This window comes from Danio rerio, chromosome 9, assembly GCF_049306965.1.
Source record: "Danio rerio strain Tuebingen ecotype United States chromosome 9, GRCz12tu, whole genome shotgun sequence".
Taxonomy (NCBI): Eukaryota; Metazoa; Chordata; class Actinopteri; order Cypriniformes; family Danionidae; genus Danio; species Danio rerio.
The window spans coordinates 18,357,780-18,365,974 of NC_133184.1; the positions used below are offsets into that span (position 1 = coordinate 18,357,780).

General features: G+C 32.7%; 1 long non-coding RNA gene across 1 annotated transcript; it reads right to left on the bottom strand.

Annotated features, from left to right (window-relative positions):
• Positions 1–212: 212 nt before the first annotated feature.
• Positions 213–2,814, bottom strand: LOC137496423 (uncharacterized). Its single transcript, XR_012385251.1, has 6 exons — positions 2,661–2,814; positions 1,197–1,376; positions 1,011–1,112; positions 877–936; positions 611–785; positions 213–514 (listed from the first exon to the last, which is right to left on the bottom strand). It is a non-coding gene; the product is annotated as an uncharacterized lncRNA (long non-coding RNA).
• Positions 2,815–8,195: the final 5,381 nt, after the last annotated feature.

Below are 8,195 nucleotides of genomic sequence, written 5' to 3' on the forward strand. Positions count from 1 at the left end.
AAAAATGTATCATAAAATTAATATTTTAAAAGCTCTTAATGTCATTTAATGTAATAATTTTATTTTAATATAGAGTTCCTTTAATCGTTATATGTTGTAAGCAGTTAGGCATACAATAATGCTCTTAATTTACAACACTGATTGATTTTAGAGGAATGCTTACATACTGTACATATCTATGTATTTAAAAAAAAGAGACAACAATTTGGTTATAGATGATGAAAATTTTTTATTTTTATTTTTACAGATTTTATCACATGCTTTAGATTCAGGGTTAAGGTCATCCTCTTCTGGATTACAGTAAAAGAAAATCCACAGTCAATGTCATACTCATCAGCTGGAGCTTTATTTAAAAAAATGTCTGTTCTCTGCTCCAGCCAAAACTTGCAGGTACCTTGCAGGTCTCTAGATTGCACCATCGTATTGTTGTTTATTTCTCAGTTATTTTGTTGCTTTTTGAGAATGATGTTCCATAGACCTTTTAACCCCTCTTTGTTTAGGCCACATGTCGAATCTTAAAAGAAGAACACAACAACATAAAAATATATTAATATCCTTTGGACTGGGTAACCTTATGCTTAAGTTTGAGCCAAATAATACAAATACATACCAGTACATTTCAGAAGCAAACAAGCAGGAAAGTTCTTTGAAGGAACCAGGATGAGTTGAAAGGTATTTATAGTGGTTGGCCATCTCTGCCACAAGAATCCACTGCTTCTCCTGAAGAATCCTGACTAGCAGGATGATGTTGAACACCCTCCTCTTTGTTGCTGGGTCAGCAGAGTCTGAAATATATTTATAAAAAGAAAGTTGTATAACAAGGATTATACGTCAACTTTTAAAGAATCAACACTGACAGAAGTCTAGTGTACATACAATGCCATATGACGAAGACATCCATATCACTTCTGTTTTTTGTTGTCTTTGCTTCTGCTACTGAAAAAATGACAATAATAGTAACACTTACAATTTTTCATGACTACATGTAATATTAATAAGAATTTCCTCACCCTCTGCCCACTCCTCTACAACACAAACCAAAGTCTTCCAATTGGTTTCCAGTCACTACCAGTTTCATGGATTCTGTTTTGCATCTTGCTTTGCAGAGCGGTCTACAGTGATAAGCAATCAAAAATCACAATACTATTCAAATAGGTTACTGAACAACTAAAACAAATTCTACTGGATATCGTTACCTTCTGATATCAATAGGTCAGCGAGATGGCCAAATTGTTGAATATCTGCTAATTCCAGCACATGACCATGAGAGTTACAGTAGCATGTCACTGCAATCCTATAGAAGAAATATTGCACTGTTCAACCTCCTTCCCAAGAGTAAAACCACACATATCCTTGTATGCCTCACTCCATTTCACCTGGTTAACATATACAAAAAAACAAACAAACAAACAAACAAACAAACAAATAAGTAAACCAATAAGTTTTGGCATTTACTTGTAGATCAGTTTAAGATAATCACATAGTTCATCTATCTCAGATATAAACTCATGTGCTTAGGCAAGAAACACACTAAAATCATGGGCTTAAAGATGGTGCTGAAACTTTAAACAGCTTTTTGCAACTCTTTGGAGGTAGTGTCATTAGTTGATGTAGTCCACAAATCTTCCTGCCAATCCTTAATCCTTAGCTGTAAATACACCTTCAAAAATGCCAGTGTTTGAAAAAGGAATGAAACAGTACAGAACAAGTGCATAACAGTTTATATCTTCTAATCTAATTTTCTTAGGTGAACATCACAGAGCTGTTTTCTTGTTAATTTAGTTTCAACACATACAGTTTAAAGTACCTTGTGCATTCATGAAAAGATTATGCTTATGGTTCATATCTACTTAAATTGGCAGTATATCTAGTGTGGAAGCAGGACAGATGAAGGACTCTTCCTTGCAAATACTATCCACCTTGTATTGCACCGACTCACTCTCAAGAATATCTCAGAAAAATGTCTGCTGAGATCTTAGCAGTCCATTAAAAATAATTATACCAACATCTTTTCCACCAATGGAAAGAATATAAAAATATTTTAGGATATATTAATACTTGCATGACCAAATCTGAGATAAAAAGGCCATCAGTATGCCTTAGTTTAAATAAAAACAAAATTTGACTCTAGTCCACTGTCACCTAGGTCTACAGATACAGGGTATAATGGAAACAATGAAGTACACACTGACAGTCACTGGAGCAAGGCTCTCTCACAGTTGGGAAGATGGGAGTTCCTATGAGCTGTACCAGATAAAAACAACAAAACATTTACATTTATAACATTTCTAACTTATCCTAAGACTAGTAGACAAGCAGCATAAGCAGTTCTAATTTCCTAAACCCCAATGTGGACAGTTGATGGCCTATAAGGTGTCATAAAATCTGACAAAACAAAATACTTTCTGAAAAAGAAAAAAAATGGTTGGCCGCTATCAACACCCAGAACAAATAGTTTTAAACAATTAGGCCACAATATTTTGTGAGCTTATGCTGTAATTTTTTAATGTTTTTCATAAACAATAGTAATAGTAAAACTAATGCGTCTCTTTCTGTTATTACTATAGTAGTGAAAGAATAAATGCATTTTATCTCATACAATCATATATGCCTAAACAATGTAGATATTTAATATACATGGAATGAAAAACTCCACTAACCCTTGACTAATTCCAGAGTGGTCTTGGGCTTCCTTACATGGTGGTGCTTCCTGCAGATCATCAAGTTGTCATCAAGACTTAAGCTTATAATTGAGATCTTGATGATAAATCTGAGTATAAAGGAATCACTCATGGTGATAGGCAGAAACAGGCTGAAAGACACAAGAATTAATCAAACAAATACAAATGTGTTAACAGAGATAGAGAGAGAGACAAGTGCAATTTAACATATAAACATGGGTAAAGTGATTTAAGTTTTTGCTTATTAGAAAACAAAATTGGATTTTCAAAGAAATCTAAAGAACCTGAAAGGAGCAAAGAAAAAATATTCATATCTGAACAGTGAACACCTTATAATTTACACCTGTATATATAGCTGTATATAGCTGTTTTTTGTTTAGTTTTGTGTTTTACAATGAATAAAATGTGCTCAGACGGGCAAAATTTCTGACTTTTTTCCTTTAAAGGCATGGAAAATAATTGTTTTTACAATAAACCGTTGGAAACACTTGATGTTCTTTAATATTGAAACAATTACGAATACATTTGTATTATTACAGTTGCATATTGCATATTATATATAGATTCTGCACGAATTCTATTGTGGAAAACAACAATCTGGTTACACTGTTCCTTATCTTAAAATGTATATATTGTTCTAATGCATGACCAACGTTATATGTGAGAAAAAAAAAAGTGTTTTAAAAAATTGCGTTGACATCTATTGGTATCAGTATGTGACGAGTTGGGAGTGAGAACATGTTGGCTTTTTTACATATATAACACTTTTAACAAATGCTTGTAATGCCATTCTTTTATCATTATAGAGAGAAAAAAACTTTTAATTTTATAAAAGTTCCATATTTTATGTTTCAACATTCTAAGATTCCAGACTGCTCTTTTTTACCATGTGATTTAACTTTTTTAAGACCAAAGTGTTACGTTCCAATTAAAGTTTGTACCTGAAGTACGTTTTGTTATTTTTAATTAGTGTAAATAAATAAATAAATAAAATTGAGAGTCAAGTCACTGACCCATGAGTGCATTTGCCTATATATAAAATAACAATTCAAATCAAAGGTTGGGCCTAGAAACTTAAATAAGCCATTTGATCTTTCAATCAGAAGAACTTTGGAGACCTTTGCAGCAGGGCTTGCCAACTGAATGGCTTTCATTATGGAAAAGTTCTTCCTTGAAGCTTAAACCTATTAAAGTAGGCCTTATTCAGCTCTTATTTTCCATTCACGGAAGCCAAGCATATACCTCATTGTCCTATTGCATGAAAAGTAAATGATTGTTTTCCTTCTTTCCATTTTTCAACTTAGATTCCACCTCTTTGTATTGCGACATTGAGCTTTGGGGCTAGAGTATCTGGCTGACCTTGCAGGACTGGACTCATGAGGTGTGAGGTGAACCGTGGGGAGCAGGTGGCTGAAGGAGAGCTATGAATGAAGCGTGTGCTGGGTCTAATTAATCTGATATTCAAACATCCATCTATAATGCTGCTAATCAAAGACTGGACCTGCTCAGGAGGAGAAGGTCGTCTGCATTCAGCCGACACTTTGATGATGATGCTAGGGACATCTCTTGCTCCTTTGTTTTGTGTTTTGTGCTATTTGTTTTGTGCAGAATTTTATACATTCATTTTGTTTATTTTTGTTTTGGTATGTGCTGTGATTGTTTGTCATGAAATATAAATGTAAATATTTTATTTATTTACCAAAAAAACATATTTATTAGGAATGTAGGTTGAATAATATTTGGTTTTAATTGTCTGAATGTTCTTTAAAAAAATCCAAATAGTTTTTCTTTTTTTTTCTTTGAGACCGAATAACAAATGTGTGTTTGTGATTTAATTTGTCATTCCACCAAATATTGATTCCTTAACTTATTTGATGCTATTGTGCCGATTTTTGTAGTTATATTTGAACTCAACCTGTCAACATGTCTATTTTATTACTATGTTACTATGTACAGTTACATAGTAAAACGTGAGCTTTTTTTTTTTTTTTTTTTTGGACTTGTTGTGGAGAAGCTCATCGATGGATTTGCTCTTCAGTGTTTGGACACTCAGCAGTGAAAATAAACTACACTGAACTGAACTAAGCTGAAATGAACTTCAACTCTGAAAACTGCACTGACAGTTTCAGTTTACTAGAACGTCTTTCTTTGGCACAATTTATGTTGTAAAAGTGCTATAGAAATAATTAATTGAATTATCATTACCACACTTACTGATGCAGCAAAAATACTTCCTACATTTTTGTCAAAGTCCTTATCATACTAATTTTTGTTTACAAAAATTTATGTTTATTTACAAGTTGTTATAGTTATATACAATGCATTGATATTAGAACTTTAGAAATATGAAAATCATCCATCATAAAAAAAACTATTGGGAATTATTAAAATTAGAAAGAAAACAATCTGGCCATTTAAATAATAAAAGCCTTCTTTTATTGGTTATTTTCACAGTTTACAGTTAAAAAAATTCAAAGGGGGGCTAATAATTCTGACTTTAACTGTAAAGATATAGTTGTATATAGAATATGAACCAATTTAAAAATCAGAGAAAGGAATAAATACATATTTAAATATTGCAAAGTGTGTTATATAAATTATAATGTTGACAAATTGTGCTAAGTTTACTGTTTATGTGTTTATTATTACATACTAGCTATCAATATTAAAAGACATAATAGAAGCATTTTTTGAAAATTATTGACGATTTAAATCTCTCCACAGTCTCTGTTGATAATTTTATAATGTCCCCTTCTCAATAAAAAAATATTATTTTAATGAATGTTTTTTCTTATATTTTAGGGAACTTTCCCAAGGCAAACTTATTGACACACAATAAAAAAAAATAACAGTAGGAGACTAATTCATCACCATGCATACTAAGAAGGTGTCCTGTCTGGAAACTGATAAATACTTTGTTAAACACCTGCCTATAAACTCCATACTGTACACTGTGACTGTTAAAGAAAAAAACAAACAAAGTACTGAAGGTCAAGCAGACCTCAGCAGGTGGCTGAGGTGGCAAAAGAAAAACACACTTGCTGATGCCCAACGCAGGCAAAAATCCATTCATTTACATTTTAGTTTTGATTCATACGGTTGCGTGTGCTTTAAATGTGATTATCACATATGACATCATGTATGCGCAAATGATCAATGTACAGTGGCTCATCTACTGAAGGGTTCTTGAATGAATTCTGAGCTGCAGATTTTAATCTACAGCTTTTGGCAGGGATCCCTGCGTGATTGGATGGGTCTTACTCCCCGAATGACTCCACTGGAATGAAATATGGATTGGAAATGGTAATCCCATATTATGTATGAGCAAGGGAAGGGTTCGCTCTGAAATAATGCTGGTAATTTATTGTGCTTTCCTTTTGTTACACGAGTGCACTCTATTTCCACTTCACTAGCAGGAGGTTTTGTGCATGTGTCAAAGAGTGTGGGACTTGAATAACTGTTTCGACCTTTTTTCGGTGTAATATCCAATACAGTTCAGCACATAAAAAAAAATATATATATATATATACACTGTTAAAAATTGTCCCGTTAAAAAACAGTAAAATACTGGCAGCTGCAGTTGCCAGCAATGTACTGTTATTTTACAGTATGTTGCTGTAAAAATACATGGACTACATTGATTTACACAATACTCAAGTGAACTCATTTTGCTCACTGAAAGCAACTGCCTCAACTTGGTCAACTGCTGAATGAGTTTATGAAGTAATGTGCTATATATGCTTAGAAGCATACTTATAATGATAACTTATTTTAGTTAATTAGAAAAGTTCGGTTTAACTCTAATGTCTTATTTTTCACAACAGCACACATACATGTAAATCTGGAATCACCAGAGAGATTCTGACTGCATCAGCCACTAAACAGCCGCTATCTTTAAATAGAGAAACATGCAGAATAACATCAGCAGTTCATTGTTCATCTTTAACTCATACACTAGCTCTACTGTCCTCCACAACGGTGACACACAGAAGAAATTAGCTTCAGGTTTTACAGTAAAATACTGTTTTTCCTTGATTTAACAGTAATCTACTGGCAGCTGTGGTTGCCAGCAATATACAGTTTTTTTACAGTCTACTTCCGTTGTGTAAATTAACAGTATATTACTGTTAAAATACATTTTTACACTGCGTTTTTACCTCTCACACCTTTAACCCTTTAAACCCCAGAGCCTATACTTCAGTTTTAATTGAAGTGTCCACACTACTGAGTGTTCAAGAAACATGGAGCAAAGCTGAAGTAAATTCATTAATTAACTGACTAATTAAATGATAATTGAGGATTAACAATGAACAAATGAAGAAATACTGAAGGGAAAAAACAAGAACAGAACATACAAAACTTTAGTCACAGCTTTATAATGAAATAACCTGAAGAACAACAAATGATTAAATCATTTAAATGATCAGCAGATGATTAAACAACTCTACAAACATCATCACCAGCTACGCTTATTACTTAATACATGTATTTTTGTATAACATCTACTAAAGTTCTTCTTGAGAAAAAGTTAAAGTTTTACGTCACCATCATGGAGAACAGAGTTTGCTTTAGTTGGGCTCTTAGCCCTGTCATTTTTAACATTTATTTATCTTGGCTGCTGCAATTGTTGAGAACTTTGTTTAAAAAGCTCCTTTGTTGAGGCAAGCCAGCCAAAAACCTAAATAAGATCTGGTGATGTTCATATTGCTGTTAAATGGCAGAGTCTGTTCTCATTTAGTATTATAAAATGTACTGCTCCTATTCAATGTTAAATCTATTGTTTTACATTATATGTATATATATTGCAATGATTTCTGGAAGTTTTTAAGAATATCTTGGACAATAACACTGCTCTATGGTGTAAATCGCACTCAAAGAGACATCAATAATCAGAATATGAACCTCAATAATGGTGACAACAAATTTAACAAAATTAACAGTTTAACTCACAAACAGGCAACTGAAAGTCTAAACATAAACAACAGCAGAATCAAACACAAATAAAGAAAACCGTTAGACCATTATACAACATTTATTTATACCGCAATGCATGCTGGGATATTTGTACAGTGCCACTCCCAGCATGCATTGCAGCATGAAACATTTGAGATGTTACCATTGTTGAGATACAAGGTCAGATTCATGAGGTCTGGGTGTGTATTTGTCATAACTGAACTGTTTTTGTATGTTATTTCTTAACTGTTAAGTAATTACAGAGGTATCTTTTCTGTTTCCACTTCTCATTAATTAAATTAATACCTACAACTAAGCATAAAATCTATTGCATGAGGCCCTTCATCCAGATTTATACCAAAACATTTATCAGAACTAATTTCAGATAAATAGATTTCTTCATTTATTGACTTCCCAACTTTATTGCTATAGTACAAACGTTTTGTAAACTCTGTATTACAGCAGTTAGAAAGTCTTCTTAAATGAGTTCAAGGGTGAAGAACCCAACTAAATCAGCCCCTCACTCCATTACGGTGACACAAAAAACACCTTAATTTCTGT